General features: G+C 39.6%; 1 long non-coding RNA gene across 1 annotated transcript in view; it reads left to right on the top strand.

Annotated features, from left to right (window-relative positions):
- The window catches only part of LOC140514596 (uncharacterized), a 128,564-nt gene that overhangs the window by 32,657 nt on the left and 71,958 nt on the right, over positions 1-23,949 (top strand). The window contains exon 2 of the long non-coding RNA XR_011970727.1: positions 10,063-10,146. This is a non-coding gene — a long non-coding RNA (uncharacterized lncRNA). The remainder of the gene's footprint in view (positions 1-10,062; positions 10,147-23,949) is intronic.

The raw sequence follows: 23,949 nt of genomic DNA, 5'->3' as shown, positions 1-23,949 counted from the left end.
AGTTTGAATCATGAGCTTTATTTCTCACCAGAAAATGCCCTCCCCCATTTTTTTTTGTTTCACTTAAATCTAAGTTTTGTTTCAGCTCTGAAAAGGATATTATTCATAAACATTTACTGTGTTTTGTGTTCTTGGGAAATGATAAGCATATATAAGGACACTACATTGGGATAACACGTCAGTGATCCATCACATGTTTAGGACCTTATTGAAAGCTTTTACAGCCTTCATCACATACACACACACACATACACACGCATGCACACATACACACATCTTTAAATGTTTCCAAGGAAACAACATTGGTATGCCAAAAAAGTCTGGTCTATAAAGTAATTTTTATCCATTTTATTATTATTTAACAAGTGGCCCCAAAGCACAGTACCTTTTTTAAAATGATTTTTGTGAAGCTGTGACTAAGTTCTCCATTCACTGCTTGTTCATGTGCTGCAGATATAGAACTATTTTTTTCATGGAAACAGTTTGAATCTTACATAGGTTTGCCTACCCTTAGGTTAATTATCATGTCTCCTAAACAGGACTAACTATGGTAATATCTGCATGAATTTGGTCAGCGATATGTTGACAAAGAAAGGTTGAAAAAAATAGATGTCGTAAAGATTTGTTTATGGAAAGTAAGGGTTTGTGAAAGATCAGATCACTGCCACCAGAAATTATAGAAGTTATATTCTTAGAGAATCCATATTTTGTGACTAATACAGATTATGTGGTAGAAATTGGGTAACACACCACTTCAGGCTTCAAAAACTTTGCAATGAGAATATGAATACTGAGCAAGACATGACCTGGTAGCTAGAATATGTAACAGAAGTTCACTATCTTTCATGTCCTGATAAATGACAAATCCCTAAACAACAAATACAGATCTCAAAGTATACTTGAGAACTCATCCAATGACCATTAATGCAACAGGAGCATTATTATAGAATCATTGCCCATAATAGCCCTGATAGAATATTGATCCATAGAACCTAAAACATAATATATTTAATAGAGTTCACCATGCAAATTTCTCATAAATCTCTAAGCTATATGGAATAAAATGCTTTCAAAATATAGAGAACTAGCAGAAGAAATCTAAAACATGTGAGAATTGTGATGAGGTATATAATGTCTCCATCATTCTGTTTTCTCCTGGGGTTTAAACAATGACACTTTCAGTGAGCCTGCAGAAAATGAGTTTATATTATAATATTTTTATTCAATGATGAAAAGAAATTCTTTCATCAGCTTGTACAATAGTTCACTGAACATTAAATATATGAGAATAATAGCTGGATAGGAACTCCTCCTAAGACTTTTTAGATGAACTCCATCAAATAAGATGAGATGACAGATAATAACAATGTCACCCATTAGAGGTCATTGGATCATAGAATCAGAGCTGAAAGGGATGTTGCAGGTCATTGAGTCCAACTGTTTCACTCTACAAATGAGGAAATTGACACTGACATTTTATGTGATTTCTTAAAGGTCACACAAGAAGTGTCAGAGAATGTGTTGAACCAAGACCCTCTGACTCTAGTAAATGTTATTTTGACTGCTTACAATAGTTACACTATCCATTTGTGTAATCTGATTACAAGATGATAACAAAAGTGACAACCTGTCCCAGAATCATTTTTATCTGAATGTCATTGATAAAGATGAGAAATATGAGAAAGTAATACTAATAAATGAAAATAATAATTGAAATATTGGTTTTCAGGTTACAAAGCTCTTTCCCTGCAAAAACCTTACAAGAAGGTAAAATGAGTATTATTATTTCCATTTTAAAGATGAGGAAATGGGATTTCAGAAAAATTAATTCAATTCAACTCAACAAATATTTATTAAATTCCTATTTTATGTAAGGAATTTTGACTCTTTAGTGCAAACATGACTTAATATATAGTTCCTTCCGGTCTTGTGCCTTCTTGTCCTATGGCTAATAATTTCTGACTCCAAGTCCAGAGTTCTACATCACACTGCCCAGTATTTTTGGATCTCAGTTTCCTCATCTGGAAAATGATGTAGCTGTGCTAGGTGATCTCCTAAGTCTCTCCTTGCTTTAAAATTTCAATGGTTTTCTTGTTGTAGTACTTACTTGGTCTTAAGATGCTAAGGAGATAAGATGGCAAAATTATGCTGTTTTGTTTTAGGATATTTGGGTGAGTTTGTTTGAGGCACTTAGTCATTTTTCTTCACTTGTTAATTCAGTCCCTAAAAAGTTGTGAGTGGATTTGGGTTAATTTTACTGAATTTAATTATGAGGTCCTGAAATCTTAAGAGTAAGTGGCCACTTTAGAGCTCATGTAGCCCAGCTTCCTCCACCTACCTACAAAAGTTGGAATCCCTAAATTTTAATTCCAGTTCACTCTCCTACAAGAACCTCAGACAAGTCATTTGACTTCTCTGGGTTCTCTCCTACCTTGGAATCTTTCCCGATTTTCCCGAGGTACTTGTGCTTTCTCCCTGAAATTATTTCCTATTTTTATATACTCTTACATGCAGATTGTCTTCTCTAATATAAGGTAAGTTCCTAGAGGGCAGAGTCTGTTTCACCTCTGTCTTCATATCTAGTGCCTACCACAGATTCCTGGTGCTGTTGAGGTCTTTAATAAATGTTTGTGGATTTATTATTATTATTATGTTTTACAATAACCTTTCCGGGAAAAGAAGGTGTACATGTGGTACTTTAACATGGTTAGAAGGTGCCTTTTTTGTTGGTTGGTGTTTTAAATTAACAAATATATTGGTTGGCCAACAGTCAGAGGTAATTGTTCCGATATCCTTCTATTTGCTATGAAAGTCCTTTAGCAGTGTTGTTTTTCTACATGTACCTGTCTTATTTGGCTTTGATGATTCAAAAATATGGATGGAACAGAAGCTCTGGGACATACAGCATTGATTGTATGATTCCATTTTCAACCTCAGTTTGTTTTTTCTTAGAATAGATTCCAAATTTCAGAAGTCAGTATTATCCAGAGCACAGAATTTTGTGAAGAGCTGCATGGCCCCTTCTTCTGTAGCATAAATTAAAGTAATAGGCTTGCCTCTATGCCTGATAAGTTGTGCAGATGGTCAAAAGAAACCCGAGAGTATTCAGAGGAGAAGCCAGGATGACCAACTTTTCATAGCAAATCCTTCCATTCAGTAATACCAAACTGGGCAGCCTACCCAATATAATAGCAGATGGTACCTCTATGGCATAGATCCATCAGTGTGCTGAACATTCTGTCATTCTTGGCCATCCAACTCTTTATGTGCTAATGGTCCTTATTTTTCGTAGTGTTGATCGTGACTATTGTTTTCAGACTTAGGTTGACCATATACCCCTGTACCATATAACCACAAAATATCGGCGTTAAGTCCTGACAAAGTATCGTTGGCAATCAAAAAACGCTTTTATCACATTGATAAGAGCAAGAGGTGTGGTGGATAGATCCCTACCCTCAGCATCAAGAAGCCTTGGGTTCCAAGAAGCTCCCCATCTGACAGATACTGAATGTGTGGCCGTGGGTAAATTAATCTCCATCTATTATGCATATTTTTATATACACATATTTATTTCCATATTATCTCCCCCATTACAAGGTCAGCACCTTGACAGTATAAACTGTTTTTGCCCTTCTTTGTATCCCCAGTGCTTAGCATGGTGCCTGGCACATGACAAGTGTTTAATAAATAATAATTGACCAACCGACTTACAGTAGCTTCTCAGTGCTTCAGGCAAGCTAGACTATAAATTGCAGATATGAGAGAGAGAAACACAGAGAGAGACAGAGAGACAGAGACAGAGACAGGGATTTAGAGAGAAGAGAGATACACAAAGAGAGAGAAAGAGATAGAGACAGACACACAGAGAGACAGAAATTGAGACAGACATACAAAGAAGTACAGAGAAAGAGATACCAAAATCCTTGGCATTGCCAAAAGGTTCAACATCAGAAACCAATATGATTTTTCTTTCCAGTGAAAATGGCATTAAAAAAGATATATTAACACCTTCTTTGCTGCTAAACTCTGAGGACTATGAGACCTTTTCATCTGACTTGCAGCTGAAATCTTTCATATGTGTTGTCTCCCCATAAGAATGTGAACCCCTTGAGAGCAGGGACTATTTGACCTTTTTATTTGTATCCCTAGTGCTTAGCACAGTGAGTTGCACATAGTAAGCATTTAATAAGTGTTTCATTCATTCATTCATTCATTCATTCATTCATTCATTCATTCATTCTTTCTTTCTTCTATAAAATGAGGATAAGAGAGCACTAATCTCCCAGGATTGTAGTAATAGCCAAGTGAAAAAATTATAACGCACATTGCAAATCTTAAAGCTTTGTGAAAAGGCCAGCTATTACCACCACCACCACCACCATCATCAGTATTAATATTGCCTCAAACCCAATGAAAACTTATGGAGACTATCTCCTACGGGGAGTGACAGGGAGTGAGGATCAGCTGTGGTGGATGGCATTATCTATGCCAGATGAAACCTCAGAACCTGAAGTTGAATCCTAATGCTTGACTGTAACACAGCACTTTAAAGTCATGCAGTAACTTATTGGATTCTCATAATGACTGGGTAGAGTAGGTACAATAAGTTATTGCTATCCTATTTTTGCTGATAAAGAAACCAAGGCATCGGGAGGTAAGTGACTTGCTCTTGATCACACAGAACTTGTGTTCGAAGCAGGATTTGAGCCCAGACCTCCCCTGACTCTGGGTTTAGTGCTCTTTCACTTTACTCCACAGATAACAATATGATTTCCCTAAAGCACTGATTTAACCACAGTCTTGCCCCACTTAAGAAACTCCAGTGACTCCTTGCTATTCCCAGGATAAAAAAATAAGTTCTTTCATTTGACTTTTCAGGACCATCACTACATGCCACAACCTTAGTTGCTGGCTTTATTATACATTGATGATGATGATGGTGATGGCAGCGAGGTGGCACAGTGGGTAGAGCACAGGACCTGGAGTCAGGAAGACTGGTCTTCCAGAGTTCAAATCTGATGTCAGACATTTACTAGCTGTGTGACCCTGGGCAAGTCACTTATCTCTGTTTTCTCATATGTAAAATAAGCTGGAGAAGGAAATGGCAAACTACTCCAGTATCTCTGCCAAGAAAACCCCAACTGGGGTCATAAAGAGTTAGACATGACTGAAAGTGACTGAATAAGAACAACTATTTTTTACATAAAACTTAGTGTATACCACACACTAAGCACTTTACAAATATTCTCTCATTTGATCTTCATAAGAACTTAGGGAGATAGGAGCTATTATTATCCCCATTCCCCAGGTGAGGAAATTGAGGCAAATAGAGGTTAAATGACTTGCCCACTGTCATAGCTAGTGTCTGAATTTGAACTTGGGTCTATCCTGACTCCAAGTCCAGCACTCTATTCACTTTGCCACCTAGCTGTACCAATCTCCTGCATGCACTCCAGAGTTCAGCTAAACAGCCTACTTGCTATTATCATACCAGGAGCTGCATTTCCTCTCTGTGATTTTGCATCAGTCGTTCATGCCTTGAATTTATTCCTTCTTTACTTCCATCCCTTACAGTTTTTAGTGAATTGTTTGGGACAAAGAATAATTTGATGTAACTTTTTTTTTTTTTTTTACAACAATGGTCAGATGTGTGTACTTCTACTGACAGTAGCCTAAGGTTATTTGAAATTGACCATATTAAATCAGATTCAGCTGATTTCCCCAGCTTCTCCCCCATTCTTTTTTAGTTAATTCTCTGACAGCTGAGAAGTGGATTTCACATCATATACATGTTTTGTTGCTTTCTCTTGTCATGTTTTTAATTCTGTAGATTTTAAGAATGAGTATTACTCCAGGAAAACATGTAAAAGTCATAGCTATTAAACAGCACCTTTCAATGAGTAATAGAGATACTGTAACAGTTGTTGGTGTGGGGGAAATATAACATTTCAAGTATCGTGTAAGCCTACAATGAAATAGGATCAGTTATACGCAAGCACAAAGAAAAGTACAATAAAAAACTACAAAGAATACCAAGAAGTGATAAACTGTTCTGGTGAAACAGGTTAATTAATATTAATTAAACCTGGAAAGGACCTGACAGCTGGACAGGTTACTATGAATTTCTTTATATTGCATCATAAGCTTCTTGAAGTTAGAAGAACAGTGAGAAGATTAATTAAAAATAACGTGTCAACTATTGCTATGAAGAAAGTAGAACTTGTCATGTGTAAGGCAAGAAACACACTGAAAAAAGAACTGAGGAGAGGAGAAAGGTAGTTTTTTTCTGCTGAAATTCACTTTTTCATGCATTTCATCCAAAATATTGTCAAAAAAAAAAAAAGCCCCAGAGAGCCCGTAAGACCTGGGCATCTTCACTAGATTACAAAACATTCTCCTTCCTAGATTAGGGGGGGGAAATTTTTTATTTCTAATAAGCCTGAAAATCTTATCTCCATTGAAGGAAGTGATGAACTCTAATAAATACATTGATATACTAAGAAGCAAACATGATCCTACATGTACAGAAATCCCCTCATGGAGATGGAAAATACTGTACCATAACTTGGTACTAAGCCACATGTCATGAAAAGAAAATAAGTTTACTTAAGAGATGGAAATAAACATGCTTTGTTTGCCTGAGAATTCTTATTTAAACTTTATGAAAACTGTGGGCTACAATCAAGGCTACTCTTGGGGAAAATGGATTGTCAAAGGTACGTTTAATATGTAATGGGATAAAAGTAGTTTCATCATAAAAAATGAATGAATATGTGTCATATCTTGGGAACTCAATGTCTAATCATATAAATCAAGTGGTGTTAGCAAAAGGAGGACATATTAAAACATTTTTTAAAGATGGAAAAAATTTTAAGTTTTCTTGAATTTTTGTTCCAGGCAAATCACATGTCATTATAGAATCCCTATTTTTCTTCTAGAACCAGCATAAGCACTATCTTCTACGTAAGGTTTTTCTTGTTCCCTCCAACTGTCAATGCCTTTCCTCCCAAATTATCTTGTATTCACTATATATATATAGTATGTGTACGTGTATATATGCATATATGGTCTATGGGTATATATATATATATATGGTATATATGTATGTGTACATATATATATATATATGTATGTATGTATGTATGTATGTATGATGGTCTGTCCTGGTAGAATGTAAGCAACTTGATGCTAGGCATGGTTTAATTTTTGTCTTTGCATACTCAGAACCTGCTACAGTAGCTGATTTAATAAGTCTGTACTTAATAAAAGTATTTCTATAGTCCAACTCATTTTACACAAAGGAAACTGAGAGCTAGCAAAGTTAAGCATGCTCCCCTGGTCTAGTGAAGAAGATTTTGTACTATTATCAATCTACTGCAGATTCTTGAGATGATCCAGTGATGGATATTCCATAATTTTTCTCAGACAGAATGATGTAGTGGCGGGAGCACTGAGCAAGGTATCAGGAGACCCAAGTTCTACTCCCCATCCTGCCCACAGACCTCAAATTCCTTCTTTGTAAAATTAGGATGTTGAATGCATTTGTACAATCCTTTCTAGTTTTGAAAATTCTATAAATATCTCTAAGTCTGATGAATAAAACTCCAGAAGCTCATATCTTTCTGAATTTCAGCCTAATGCAAACCTCCTTTGTTCCAGTTGAATCCCCTCACCACTCTAGATCCATGTGGGTTGTGGGAAACAGGACACATGAGACCACATCTTCATCATTTTTCTGTGTTCCACAGAAAGCCTTTCCTGATTTCTAAAGATCACATGACTTATTAGTAAATCTTGTGGTTTGCCTTTTTCTAAGTCAAAACAAAAACAAAAACAAAAACAAAAAAACCGGGATGCAGAGAAACTTCCTTGTCAAGTTTTCAGATGTTTTTCTTTTCTCACACTGCTCCCTTCTTTGGAATCTCTGCCTACTCTCTGCCCAACCTACTATAGTCTGCTATGGATTAATTTGATCTGGTTGCTATTTGGCTGCAAAAATGTGGTCTTGGGTGTGTGTATGTGTGTGTGTGTGTATGTGTGTGCCTGTGTGTGTACACATGCATGTATATGTGTGTGCATGCATGTGTATGTGTGTGTGCGTGTGCTCCTTCTTTCCTTCTTCTCTGGAAATTCTTTGTTGTAGGATTGTTTTTTGCTCTTTATTGTTTTTACCGCTTTCATCCTCCTACTGCCCTCCAGCCCTGCTTCTGTCCTTTCACCCTCACTTTTGGTGCCCATTCTCTTGTTCCCTATTATCCAGGAAGGTTCTCCTCACTTTAGTACCCTCCTGTTCCTCTCAGGTTGCACCCTGCGCTCAGGGTTTCCATCATAAATACACCCAGGTCTGCTTGCCTTCCCCCCTTGGGTTATGCTACATGCCTCTTTTTGGTCCTTGGAGGCTTGGCCCTGAGACCTCACATATGGCATAGGTTTAATAAATGTTTGTTGAATGAATGGTTATTTGTGTACATATCTCATCTTCTTTTCCTGGCATCCCTGTCTTCTCTCAAGCCTCAGCTCAAATCTCACATTCTACAGGAAGCTCTCCCTGGTCCTGCTCAGTGCTAGCATCTTCCCTCTGTAATTACCTCCAATCTACTCAGTATATACATATATCCCTTCCACATCACAACTTACCCCATCCTGGTTTTGCTATATCGCCCATCGGCAGAAGGAAAAATTAAATGGGAATGTGGGGGAGTTTTGCAGAAGCCACAGACAACACACAAAGGTCCACAGGCGACACAGAGCCTGTGACCAAATACTTAACCCAAATTTTATGATAAAAGTACTGTAAATACGCCATAAAAGAAGAAGAAACAAAATTCAGACTTCTTCTCTGGTACGAAGGGAGGGCCAAAAAATTTTACTGGGATTTTCCAGAATCTGGGGGTGCCATTCTCCTAGCCCTCCTCCATCTACCTCCCATCCTCCATTAGAAGGGATTGTAAATATGCATATTGTAAATACATAGTCTTTTACATGTTGTCATTTCCATTAGAGTGTAAGGTCCTTGAGGGCAGGGACTATTTTAGTCTTTTTTTTTTTTAATTCCTAAGGCTTATAACCATGCCTTGCACATAGGTTTATTGGCTTGATTTGAGTTTTTAGCACCCTGAGTGCCTAGCACAGTATATTGCATGTACAGTAATGTACTATATATTTACTAAATGCATGCTATAGCTCACCTCCCTTACATCCTCTGTCCATTCAATTAAAAGTTTAATAGCTGTTTACATTTGTATGGTATTTCATATTTAATCTCATTTAGCCATCGAAAACCCCTCTGTAAGGTAGATAGGGCAGTTATTTATCGCCTCTGTTTAACAAATGACTGGAATTGTTAACAGAAAGAGAACTTGAGGTCTTGCATTCAAATCCTGCCCCGACTATGTGACCCTGGACAAAAGACCTAATCTCTCATTGTCCCAGACAGCTAATAGCATAAATGCTGACCTCCATTGGTAGAGGATGCCCTCATTGGGAGTACCCTCCACCTAATATAGGTCTAGTTCAAAAAATAAAAAAGAGGGGATGGAGTCTCAGAGAGGTCAAATGACACATTCAAGGTCAATCACACAGCTAGAGAAGGGCAAAGAGAGGACTCATGCCCATTCTCTGACTCTAATTTTCTTTCCTTTCCGCTTGGAACTCCTCTAGGTTAGCTAAACAGATACAAGAGAGCTTTGTTAATGGAGAGAATCTTCAGAGTTCCCTCTTCCCCATCAGCTAGCAAGTCTTCCATGACAACATTCCCAGTATTTTTTTTCCTAACTGAAAGGAGTAAATCAAATGTTGGGAATTAAAGGTTGTTAGGATGAAAGGGTGACATCATAGTAGTCCCTTGCATTTCCAGATTTCCATCCAATGGGAACCCACAGGCATAGACCGATTTCATACAAATCCTTCCCACCCCTAGCTCTTGTAGAGTGTGTATTAAGTAGAATGAGTTGTCTTTGATGTTATCTAACAGGTGTGTAATTTGTCTTCAACCAAATGCACAGAGTGATCGCAGACTATTCTTGGCAGTGATTTTGCTTCTCTCTTTCTGGCTGTTTCTAGATGGTCTCTATACCCTATCTACATCCAGCGTCCACCTCCCACTGGAACCGAAGGTCCCACCACTGTGACCCCAGACACTGACTGGTGAGCATTTCATCGTGCCATGCCTTGTCTCAGACCACCATGCTACTTCCTGGCCCTCTCCAAGTTTTTCATACCATTCTAAGCAGGCATGCCGCACATCTCCACCTCTCTTTTTCAGAATAGCAACCATATCAATTCTCTCATTCTTGGCAAGGGCATCTCAATTAGCTGCTTTAATATTCCAACCATCATTCTGACTCCCTTATCCAAAACACCCTTCCCCGGCCACTAGTCCCATATATCTGTTTTTTTTTTTTTCCTGTCTTAGAATGTGAGCTTCCAGAATTCAGAGATTTTATTGCTTGATCATATCTGCTTCCTCGGCATTGAACTGTCCATAATAAGGGCTTAATACATCCTTTTTCACTCACTCACTCATTTTTGGTTGGCCCCCAGACCCAAGTGTGTATGTTGGTTTCTTGGTTTTACTTACTCCATTCTGTATCAGTTCATACCCTGACTCTAGAACGACCATTGGCACACAAAGCCCTCCTGAGGGAGGACACACATGCCACTTGTTCTCTTGGCTGTATCCCCAGGAGGGTGGGCAGATCAATATAGAACACAGACTGGAATGAGAAGGGAAATATCCAGGGACCCAAAGACCACTTATAGTCCTTTCTACTCTGCTTCAAGACCTGAGACCCACCTGGCTCTGTCCCTTACCCCAACAGCCTTTCCTACTGCATCTTTAGGGTCCTAAAGGGCTGTTTCAGAACACACAAGCATAGCCTTTTCTGCTTAAGCACAAGAGCTGTGGGCAGCTTCCGTGTGGGTGGAAAGGCTGGCATTCTACCAGTGCAGTCAACCACACCTGCTCCCTTTCTGCCTCCAAAGTTCCGCTCCATTGATCTCCCTGTTTTGCTAACAGTCTCCCTGCCCTTCCCCCTTCCAAAGGCCCATTCTCCTTCATCTCCTTCCCCCTCTCCTCAATATTGCTCAGCTCCTATTTTAGGGATTCCTCCTAAAAGATCAGGATGTTGGTTGGTAACCTTTCATGCTTCTGAATATGGCTTTTACTGCCCATTTCTGTCCTCCCTTATCCTTATCCAAGGCCTTTTTTTTTTTTTCAATCTGTAACTGAGACTTGTGGATTGGCTACTTCAAGACAGCCAGCTTGGGTCACTGCTCCATTTTGTTCAGTCTTTTTCCTCCCAATCTTCAGGTATAGCAGAAAGACCTAAGACACACTGACTGCTGCTTCAATGGACTTTCTAGGCCCATAGGATCATAAGTTTAGAGCTGAAGAGCATTTTAGAGACTCTCTAGTTCAAGAAGCTAAGTTTCCAAGGTAAGGAAACTGAGGCAAAGGGCACACAGTTATAAAGCAGCAAAGCCAAGATCTGAACCTAGGTCATGATTCCAAATCTAGTGCTTTTTCCATTACATCATATCGGAAACACAGATTTTTAGCAAACTCAGTATTTCTGTAAAACCCCCCTCTCCCCCCCAAGAGACCTGTTTAATGCCCAATTGTCCTGATCTATATCTGGCCGCTGGACCCAGATGGCTTTGGAGGAGAAAGTGAGGCTGGTGACTCTGTACAGCCCTGCCTCACTTAAATCCAGTTCACTTGCAAGGCATGACATCACCCTCCTGATATCATGATCCTCTTCCAGAACCAAGGACAAACAGTAACAACAATTGCCTCTTTACTTGGGAACATATAGCCACATTTGGTCATTTACACTCTCTGAGCCTCAGTCACCTCATCTGTAAAAATAGGAAAAATAATAATTATTGTACCTCCCTCACAAACTTTTTACAAGGATCATGTGAGATAATGTACATAAAGCATTTTAAAAATAATTTATACATTTAAGGTATTATTGCTATTACAACTACTTTTATTAATGTCCTATGCTATGCCTATCCTTGGGCACAGTATGTGCTAAGCTAAGTATCCGTGATACAAAGAAAAAAAATACTGTATGCATAGTGCCTGGCACATGGAAGTAAAAAATAAATGTTTGTCGGCTGCCAGCTCAGAATACGCAGATAGGAGGGCACTATTTGTCAACTACATACTAACAAAGCTATAATGCTGAACATCTCAGTCCCACTGAACTCTATCCAGGAGCAGAGAATTGGCAGCCTCAAGGCCGCAATTGGCCCTCTTGGCCCTCGAGTGAAGCCCTTTGACAGAATCTAAACATTTGTTCTATGAAGTTTGGATTCCTTCAAAGGGCCACACTTGAGGACCCAGAGGACCCCATATGGCCTCAAGGCCACAGGTTTCCCACTCCTGATACCTCTGTTTCCTCTATGTTCAGCAGGCACAGTGTTCTAGATGAATGATCTCAGATGAGACTGGCCAGTAATTGCATCATCCGGTCAGTTTAAATGCATAGGCTTCAGTAAACCTCTGTGAGTGAAAACATCAGACTCAAGTCCTATACTAGAGTTTGGGTCGGTGAGGTGGTGCAGTGGATAGAGCCCTGAGTCAGGAAGATTCCTTTTCCTGAGTTCAAATCTGGCCCCAGACACTTATTAGCTGTGTGACCCTGGGTAAATCACTTAACCCTTTCTTTCTTCCCTCCTCCCCTCCTTCTGTCTTTCCTCCCTCCCTCCCTCCCTCCTTCCTTTTCTTTCCTCTTTCTTTCCTTCCTTCCTTTCTTTTTCTCCTTTCTCTCCCTCATTCTTTTCCTCCTTCTTTCCCTCCTTCCCTTTTTCTGTCCTCCCTCCCTCCCTCCTTCTTTCCTTCCTTCCCTCCTCCCCTCCTTCTGTCTTTCCTCCCTCTCTCCCTCCCTCCCTCCTTTCCTTTCCTCTTTCTTTCTTTCCTTCTTTCTTTTTTCTTTCCTTCCTTCTTTTCTTTTTCTCTCCCTCTTTTCTTTCTTTTTCTCCTTTCCCTCATTCATTTTTTCCTTCCTTCCTTCCTGCCCTCCTTCCTTCTCTCCCATTTCTTTATGTCTCTGGTTCTGTCTTTCTCACTGTCTCCATCTCTCACCCTCCTCCCTACTTCCCTCTCCCTTTTCCCTTTCATATTTACAAATTGTACAAAAGGCATCAGCAGCTGGTGAAACTTGGGCATGTGACAGGTGGACAGCAGTGGGCTCAGCTCGGAAGCTAAATACACAGGGTTCTTTTTTCTCTCCTGGAGCGTGCCATGCACTTGTGCCACTGTTTACCCTGGCCTCCTGTTAGTCAGAACAAACTTGGTCCTCTGGAAATGTCTCCTCCAGCTCCTAGATTCTTTGACCTAGTAGTAGGGTATTTAAATAACCCGATGCAGAACCACAATATTTGCCTTAAAAACCTATGTGACCCCATTCTCAGCCTTCCCCCTTCTTCCCCCCCTCCCCCCAAAAAAGTCAGAGCAGCTATTGCCACTATGTGAATGGAAGAGAAAAGAGGGAATGCTGATGATCTTGTCCACTTGGGTGGAGATTTGGAAGCTTGGAAATTTCAGGGACTTTTATTTGTAGGGTTACTGTGCCATCCCTTTAAAGAAGCCCCAAAGGGAACAGAGTATGCCTTGTCAGAAGAAAGTGGAGCTGTTTTAGTTTTCTTGAGGAGGCTAACTAGGGAAGACAATTCTTAGAGAACACTGCCATCTTGTGGACAACGACAGTATAGTCTTTTCCTGTGGTTGTATAATAGCTTTCCTAGCATTGGACTTTTGGAAATGGCAGCGTTGGTGGCTCTTCATTGACTGTGATCTCTTCTGGGTCACTGTTAAGTAGTCTGATGTTTAAAAAAACCCCAATAATTTAGGGCAGCAGAGAAGAAAAAAAACTCTGGTTCTACAGAATAGCTGGTTGAATTGTCTGCCTACACGAAGAGAAACCTGGAAGGTGAATTAATTTTTAATTTTAAAATGTTTTGTTGTCACCTTTGTCTTTACAGTTATTTCAAGATATGATTCCCCTTCTTGCCACATAAGCCTTCTCTTATGACAAAAAAAAAAACCCAAACCAACAACAATAAAAATTGTGAAGGAAAACATCCCATCCAATGACCATATCTGACACTGTATATACCGTTCTGTCCTCACAGACCCCCACTTCTTTTAGCGGTATGGCTTATCCTTTGCAGTTCAGGACTTTCATTATTTATTTCAGTTTTTCAGAGTTCAGCTTCTTTGGGGTGGTCTTTTAATTTATACTGTTGTAGCAATTCTGTATGTTGCTGCTGTTTTGGTTCTACCCATTTCAACCTGAATCAGCTCATCCAAAGTAGGAGTGCAAGCCTAGGGGATAGATCAAAGGTCAAGCCTTGTCTCTGATACATACTGGCTGTGTGACCCTAGTCAAGCTATTTCACTTCTCATAGTTTTTGTAGGTAACTCTTGAAGACGATATATAGTTTCAGAGAAGGTGCTGACATGCATTGGTAGAAGGTGTTTTCTCAGCTGGGAATTCCTTATACCAGTGATATCCCTGGCCCAGTCTCTATGCCTATCCATTCATACAAATTTTCCTTTGCTTCTGTGAATTCTTTAGAGTTATCATTGCTTATTGCACAATACTGTTCCATTATATTTGGATACCTTAGTTTTTTCAATCATTTTCCAATTAATAGGCAGACACCTAGTGTATTTCCAGTCTTTTGCTTCCATAAATATTGCAGCTATAAACATTTTGGTTGCCATAGGAGTGGTCAAGAGCAGCTTTGCCTCAGGATGGTGGAATAAATTAGAAAATCTGGTTCTTAGTCATTCACTGAGCAACTCTGAGGTAAAAGTTACTCATTTTGACTCTATGAAGAATGCCAGGGTCATGTCAAGTCAACAAACATTTACTAAACACTAACTATATGCCAGGAGCTATATTAAGCACTGGGGATAAAAATGTAAGCAGAAAAGTCCCTATCCTCAAGGTCAGTCCACATATAAAAGGAGCTAAAAAGTGGGGAGGGAGGGTACCCATTTAGGGGACATGGAAGAGAAAGTCTAGAAAGTCAGGACTGGAACCCAAAGAAGAATGAAGATATGGATAGACTGGGCACTTTCATTAAAATGGAGATTCTGGATGGAGCTAGGTGTAATGGTAATTTAAATGGGAAGCTCTTTCCCATTCATTAATAGGCCCATGTGACCTGCTTAAATCATCTGCAAGCCTAAGTTACATGTGGTGGGAGGAGCTTGCTGAATGGATGGAACAAGAAAGGTAGAGAAGAACTGGGAGGAAGCAGGTGAGAGTGGTGGGGGTGGAGAAAAGAGGATGCAGTCAGGCAAGCACAGCAAGGCTCATGAGAGTTTGCTTGTGTGAGGGCCCCAAAAAGAGGGGGGAAGACTTGGAAATAGCTTTGTCCCCTGCAGTGATAATAAATATTGATTTCTTGGTTATTATGATGAATCTGGCTTTCCAGTGTTAGGATTTGGCTTTCTGGTGTCTGAATAAATGTTTTTCTTCTGCCTTCTATATGGAGAGTTTGTTATACTTTGTGATTCAGAACTACACTAACATATTCATAGCTGCCCTCGGTGCTGTGAATATTGCCTGGGCAGTGTACTAGGCAATCTGATAAAGGGGTTACCAGCATGCATGGTATTTCTGGTAGGAGAAGGCAAGGAGCAGAACGAAATTCCAGTGTGAGGAGTCTGCCGAATCATGGTAGAGAAAGTCCATTGAGTCAGGAGTAGAACCCAGAGTAGAATGATCTGGAGGGAACTTTGTGATGTCTAGCAACGAACCATTGGCATGAAGTTGAATCAAGAAATAAAACCTTGGTTGTTGGATATACCAGAGATGAATTTAACAGAACCCATCCACCTCTTGATTTGGGGAGAAAAAAATCTGCTTATGGCTGCTATTTGTTATTCAGTCTTTTTTCAGTTGTGTCTGACTATTGGCCAACCCCATTTGCCATTTTAGTGGCAAAGATACTGGAGTGGTTTACCATTTCCTTCTCCAGCTCATTTTACAGATTAGAAACTGAGCAGGTGAACAAGGCTAAGTGTCTTGCCCAGGGTTACGTAACTAGAAAGTGTCTGAGGCTAGATTTAAACTTAGGAAGATGAATCTTCCCAGTCCCAGAGCTCTATCCACTGCACTTCATATTAATGCGTTTTTATTCGTACTTAAGGAGAGAGAAGTGAGGTATGGGAGAGGGGTCCTATATCTTTGTTATCTTTGACATTAAGTCAGGGTGGAGGCTACAATGGGGAGGTCTACAGAATACTCTCTTTTCATTCAGCTATTTTTTCTTAGCAACTATACAACTGAGGGAAAATGTGTGAGAAAATGTGCCTAGCTAGGGGTTAGTGTGGTATGTGTGTGTGTGTGTGTGTGTGTGTGTGTATGTGTGTGTGCATGTGCATGCATGTGTGTGTGTGTGTGTGTGTGTGCGTGTGTGTGTAGTGAGTGGTCTTTTCCAGGAACCCCAGGTCCCAGAGTAGACTTGGATGACCCTTGTAATTCCCATCTCCATGAGATAATGAAGATGGATAATATCCTTTCTTTTGAGGAACAAGGAAACTGATAGGGAGATCAAGTAACCTAATCCACTGAGAAGCAAAGTGTGGAACACTCTGTATCCTGCAGGATACAAATAATAGGAATTATTTATATTGAGACGGTGGTTTCAAGTTTACAAAACACTTTACGTATAGGTATTTGTCTTTTTGGATGTTTAAAATCCAAGTCTTGTGTGAGTGCGGGGTGCAAATGTTCTTATTTCCATTTTATCTTGTAGACGATTGTGGCTCACCAAGGTCAAAGGACTTTCCCAAGATCATTCTGCTGGAAAGTGACAGATCTGGTACTTAAATTGGATTGTCTAACTCCAAGTACAGTATTATTTCTAGACATTAGTTCCACTAATTTGGACCAACCAGAAGGAAAACCAATCTGACTTAGTATATAGTTTGAATATTTTTTAAAAAGAAACACAGTTTCAAAATACATAATTTGAAGAGAAAGAATTGCTAATTAGAGGGTTCTACTTTAAGTAATAGATAAGAATGATGTAATAAGCCCCAGTTTAAGTAGTATTAACCTTTCCTGACATCATAATTTCATTCTCTGCATGCAAATATATGTTTCTGAAATACTGGGAACATTGTTCTCTTAATTAGGTAAACATTTCTACTTGAAATATTCTTTGTACTGTTAACTTACTTGGTAAGATAGAGCAAGGGTAAACTTCAGCTTAGCCCCATCTGAATGATCACAAATTCTACAATACTGGGATCTAATTAAGAATTTGCAGTGTATTGCTTTGCCGTTCTTGTCACAGATGTCTGAAGGGACATTGGAGATGGTAGAGACAACAAGCCAAATCAGTTATTTTCCAGAGAAGATGGATGGATGGAGTACAGCAGGTGGAGTAGAGGAAATCTAGGCTTCACTAATATTTCTGATACTTGCTAGCTTTGTGATAATGTGCAAGTCATTTAAGTTCACTGAAACTCAGTTTTGTCCTCTGTGAAATGGGGATAGGGGATAGGAACATCTAGGATATCTGCCTCACAGGAACGTTGTGTGATAAATATAAACTTTGAGACATAGTTTCTGGGTAATGAGTTGTTTTATTATTCATGCTAGCAGTAATTAATAAAAGGGGTTGGTGACACTCTTCAATGTCAAAGACCCCTCATGGAACCTCAGTGCTTAGATGCCCTTGGGAGAGTGGGTGTTCCTGAAGGTGGCAATCAATTCTGATTGGTTAACAAATGAGAGAATGAATTTTATAATGAGAGATGGCACTATTCTAATGAGGGACGGGTGGGGGAGGAGGGGAGATCGTGTCATTTACTTCCAAATCATCCCTAGCCTTGGGCAATCTAATCAAAGATTTTATTCGTCACCCAAGCCTGAGTAGAACACAATGGGTCTGAATTGAATTCACCTCAGATTAAATTCTTTGTAGGGTTCTCCAGTTGTGTAGGGCAACAACTCCAGGATTTCATCTCATCATCTACCCCACCCTTCAGAGAACCAAGCCTTGACCTAATCTCCAAATGAGAAAGGGGGAAAATCCTGGATTTCCCCAATATTAACAATTAGTTATTTAGTAATCATTTCTCTCAGCTGTGAGACTTAAATGAAATGAGGTGTAGAAGTATTTTCCAAACTCTGAAGTGATACATAAATGTCTATTGTCGTTATTGAAACGAACAGAATGAAACTGAGCCATCAATTTATTTTATATTTCTTTAGCTTGATTATAGAAAGAAAATAGATAAAGGAGTCAATGAACTGTGCCTGGGTTCTTCGCCTGACTTTGTTGTGAGACCTTGGGCAATTAATTCACTTTACCTATTAAGGTAAATTGCTTTCTGTCTATCTATGAATCTATCTCTCTTTCTACCTGTCTCTAACTATCTATCTGTCTGTCTATCTGTCTATCTATCTATCTATCTATCTATCTATCTATCTATCTATCTATCTATCTAATCTCTCTATCCCTCATCTCTCTATCTCTTGATTGAAATTTCCTCATTTACTTCAGTGACTGGTACACAGTAGGCACTTATTAAATGCTTGCTGAATTGAAAGGGTTACAGGCAGGGAGACGTGGATGGATCAGAGTGTATTTAGTGTGACAATCAGAGAACTTAAAGCTTCTATCCTACGGCATGGTAGGGCAATTGTGCTGTGTTCAGATACAGCAGACAACTTATTTGAAGACATCTTCATGCAGTGGCTCAGATCAGAGCCTGGGACAGCTTCTGTTTTATTTCTCTTTTGACTTCTATATTTAAGACTACTCTCTGGCCTGTGATCTGCCCGTGGCAATACCCAATGTCAGTGATCAAGCTCAGAATCTTCTGAAAATTAAATGTTATCTAGTATGAACTAGAGAAAGTTGTTTATATTTCCTGGTTAACAGAGAGTTGTGACATACTATATATTCTATATATACAAATTGTTGTGCAGTTGTTTTAGTCATGTACAACTCTTGGTGTTTTCTTGGCAAAGAGACTGGAGTGCTTTTGTCATTTCCTTCTCCAGCTCTTTTTACAGATGAGGAAACAGAGGCAAATGGGGTTAAGTGATTTGCCCAGCACATAGCTAGGAAATGTCTGAGGTCAGATTTGAATTCAGGAAGATGAGTCTTCCTGACTCCAGGCTCAGTATGCTATCCTCTGTGCCACCTACCTGATCTATGTATACAGATTATTGATTTTCAAATACATTGGAATGTTATTGTTTATGAAGAGAAAATCATGTAGAGCAAGTGTGATCTTCCTTGGATGAGTCAGAAAATAACTGTTTGTGCATCATGGTTATGAACGCCATCATTGCACAATAGATGCATGTAAGCAAGGGCTAAGGAAAAGGCAGTTAGATGATGCAGCTTATTGAATGCTGGATTTGGAGCCAGGAAGACCTCAATTCAAATCCTCCCTGAGATATTATTTAGCTGGGTGACCCTGGGTAAGCCAATAAGTCTTCCTCAGCCTTAGTTTCTATATCTGTAAAACGGGGATATCATAGCACCTATATCACTGGGGTGTTGTCAGATAAAAATGTAAAGCACTTTACAAATCTTAAGGTGCCACATAAATTCTGACTATTTTTTTAATTATAAAAATGATTGCAAGGAGGCTACACATAGTTATGACTGTAGAAAGGCACGGTAGATGATATCCAGTTGATTTGGAATCTTTTACTTAATTTCATTTAGGTCTGGGGCACATACTCATTTATTTGGCTAATGTATGGAAATCCATGACTCTTTGGATGCTGAACAACTCAATGAGGATTATATACAGGAATTCTTCACTGCTAAAGTTCCCCCAAAAGTGATAGGGGCACATCAGAATATGAAATTTACTGAAGAGGGGGGAAGACCAATTCTTCACCTCTCTCTTCCTGCCAACATCACTGTCTGATGGAGCTGTCAATCAACACCAGACCAACCAGTGATCACTTCAATTGGTTGTTATAGCTGCCCTGGCTGGCCTGACTGGCATTTCGGTCGGCCAATAACAACAGTTGAAAGGATCATAGGAGGAAACTGAATGGATCCTTTGCCATTCTCCCTCATCCCCTTCCCTTGATTCAGAACAAAAAGAAAGACTGAGGTGTTTGACTCTGGGGACACTGGACTTGAAAGTCAGACAGCTGTTCATGGAAAGGAACAGCTGCTCAAAAAATTTAATTATTCCCTGAGGAATATTTTTAAAAGCATCAGGATGTTCTAGTGACAGAACTCATGAAAAGAGGAATATTGAATGCTGTAAGAAGCAGAGCTGTGGATGGCTGGGAATCCATGCCAAGGCATTCGGGCATTTGGGGGCATATACCTGTAGCAGTGCAGGTGGGGCATCCCAGGGACTTCTGAATTGGGAAGACAGTGTGGAAATGGCACAGGCTTTATAGAGCTGGGTTAGAACTCTGCCTCATACTTACTACGTGTTTGACCTTCAGTAAGTCACTTTAGGTGCAAGCTAGGTGGTGAAGTACCAGTCTTGGAGTCAAGAAGAATAATCTCCCTCAGTTCAAATCCAGTCTTAGACACTAACTGTGTGACTCTGAGCAAGTCACTTAGCCCTGTTTGCCCAAGTTTCCTCATCTGTAAAATGAGCTGGAGAAGGAAATAGCAAATTGCTTCAATATCTTTGCCAAGAAAACCCCAAATTGGTCATGAAGAGTTAAATGAAACTGAATGAAAGTCACTTAAATTCCCTCTGCCATTTAAAAAATAAAATGATTGAACTTGATGATCTCCAAAATCCCTTCCAGTTTATTCCGTTCTTTATCTGTGAATGAGTGTTGTCTTCTGAGAACGAAAAGAGAGTAGTCCTGGAAGCTGGAGTGGGGTGGAGTCTGGGTTGTGCCAGGTCCCATCCTCTGCCTTTGGCCTTGGGGCCCCACTGAAACTGTTACGTCTAATATATCTGGGTTGTAGTGCTCTCCCATGAAACGATATTAATGTTTGGATAATAGAGATAAAAGATAAAATCTCGGTTAAGGAACCGATATTGTTATGGCAGATGTTAAATATGAACACAATCTTTTTAGTTTCCTAATCTATGAAACGCTGATTACTTTTTACCACCTCTTCCTTTAGGTCAGGTACTTTACATTTCCCTCCTCTTCTAGGTTGTTTTTTTCTTTTTTGAGAGAGGTGGGATGTTTAGGTTCTCTGCCAATGGCTCCAGTCTTCCCATCCTGTGCCTCAGGTCCATTTAACCGCTAACAGATTAGCTTTTACTACAAAATATTTACTTTAACAGTATAATCACAAATCTACAAACTTATTTCTCAACGTTTTTGGTTGAATCTGTCCTATACCGCTTCAGTCTCTGGGGAGGAGAAAGGGATTAGGTTCTCAAATAGCTCAGTTCCTATAGAACACAGTTCCAAGTTCCAATTCTATCTCTCCCCCTGGACCTCCGCACCACCTTGGGGTTGAGTCCTAGGCACCCTGGCTTTTCTGGGCATCTCTACCAGGCTGACTGACTGCAACATCCTACCTAGAATCCTGGTCTCAAGATTGCCAGAGCTTTAACTCCCAGGTCTGTAGGGGCTGAAAACAGAACAGAAAACAAAAATACTTCAAGCCTTGGGGCCTGAAAGAAGGCAGGGAAGATAGTACTAGCTCCTTCCTAGTTAGTTCATGGCACTGGTGCTGTGGATGAATTTTGACCTTTACCTTCTGGATGGAACGAGAAACAGTGATTGTTTCAGTCTGGAAGTTTTTAAAGATGCAGCCTGTTCTGACTACACAGTCAATCGAAGGAAATTGCTCCTTCCACATGGTAGGAGAATGGCAGGATGGGATGGGAACTCCTCCCAGGAGGAGGATACCTCCAAGTTAGTAGATCTGGGCATGCAGAAAGCAAGCCTTATTATATCTGTGAGATAAGCAGGTTGGACTGGATGACTTCTGAGGCCCCTTCACCTCTAAATCCATGATGCAATGATCATATGAATCTCCAGTAATTTCCATAGAGAAAAAGAGGGTGCCTTTCTCTCTCCAATCTTCCTAGAGCACTTTTCCGCTCCCTATTTCAGCTGAGGGTCTTCTCAGATATTATCAAAAAAATGAAACCATTCGCTATTAGCTTCCTCTTTTCTCCTTCTCTTCATCCCATAACCCCTTGACATCATTCCCTAGTGAAGAGTTGGCCTTTCTTTTCTTTCTAGTCAGGCCTTCTACATCTCCCCTGGATTTCATCCCTTTTCATTTTTCCCCCAGCAGATTCTAACTCTTATCATCTTCCATCTCTGTCTGATCTTGTCTCTATACGTTCCTATTGCCTACAAAAATACTCATATTCCCTCATTATGAAAGAAACCCTCACTAGATCCTACATCCATGGATATTGTCCTATATTTTTCCTTCTTTTCTTAGCCAAACATCTTGAAAAAGCTGTTTATATTTATTGATTCCATCTTCTCTCTTTTCAGTCTCTTCTAAACTGCCTGGCAATCTGGGTTTCCATTTCATTACTCCACTGAAACCACCTTCTAAAAAGTTATCCATGATTTCTTAACTAAAAACCCAATGACCTTTCCCTATTCCTCATCCTTGACTTTTCTGGAGTACTGGACACTGTTGATCAGTCTCTACTGGATACTTTCCTCTTCCTGAGTTTTCCTAACATGACTATCATTTGGTTCTTTTTCTATCTGTATGACTTCTTCAGTTTCTTGTCATTAGATGTGTGCCGCTCCTCCTAACTGTAGATGTTCCCAAGAGTCTCTCCTGGATCTTCCTCTTCTTTCTATACTTTCTCACTTAGTCAGATCAGCAACTTCAGTGAGTTTTGATAATCACCTCTTGAATATGAATCCTACATCCAGCCTTAGTTTTGCTCCTGAGCACTAAACCCTAGCAATTTTGACTTGAATGTTCTGTAGATACTTCCAATTTAACATAACCTAAATAATCATTCCCTTTCCCCTCAAATCCATCTCTCGTTTGAATTTTCCAATTACTATCCAAAGCACCACCACGTTCGTAGTTACCCAGCTTCAAGACCCAGTTTCATTGTGGACTCCTCATTCTCTGTCATCTCATATATCCAATCAGCTGGAAAATCTTCACTCTATATCCACAACTTCTCTTGCACATGTGTCTCCTCCTTTCTACTTCCACAGCCATGACCTAGCTCAGTCCCTCATTACCTCTATAGTCTTCTAATTAATCTCCTTGCCTCTAGTGTCCAGAACTCCAACCCATCTTCTAACCATTTACAAAAGAGATTTTCCTGAAGTTCACGTCTGATAATATCATAGCCCTACTTAATACATTCTAGTGATTTTCTATTGTCTCTAGGATCAAATATAAACTCAAAATCTTATCCTATACCTTTTTAGTTTTATTACATATGACTTCCACAAATTTTATAGACTTGTTATGTTGGCCTTTTTGACCTTTCTCATTTAGGACACAATATCTCCCCTCTTCATGCTTGGCTATCCTTGGCTATCCCCCCTTTCCTGGGAAGCTTTTTCTTTTCACCTCTCTTTACCTCTCAGATTCCTTAATTTCTTTCAAGATTTAGATCATGTGCCACCTTCTGCATGAGGTTTCTCTTGGTCTCCCTAGATGCTAGTAGCCTTCCATCTTCTCAGGTCATCTTGCATCTGCTTTGCATATGTTTTGAATAAATCTATACAAGATGTTTCCAAAGTCTTAGTGCAGGTTTAAATCTATTAAAACTTGAAACCTGCACTAAGACCTTTTGGACACCCACCATATTGGAATGCAGCATGCCTTTTTAGAATGGGGCTATTCTCATTTTTTGTCTTTTTATCCCCATAGCCTAACACAGTACCTAGCACATATTAATACTTAACAAATGCTTGTTAATTGATTGTAGTGTGATGAACTGCCAGTCTTACCTGGCAATCCCTGAATGGAACAACACTTGCAGTATGGTTAAGGACTTAGGTTCAATCT

This window comes from Notamacropus eugenii, chromosome 7, assembly GCF_028372415.1.
Source record: "Notamacropus eugenii isolate mMacEug1 chromosome 7, mMacEug1.pri_v2, whole genome shotgun sequence".
NCBI classification, from domain to species: domain Eukaryota; kingdom Metazoa; phylum Chordata; class Mammalia; order Diprotodontia; family Macropodidae; genus Notamacropus; species Notamacropus eugenii.
The sequence above is the reverse complement of the archived record's forward strand: the minus strand, read 5'-3'. Positions and strand labels throughout refer to the sequence as shown.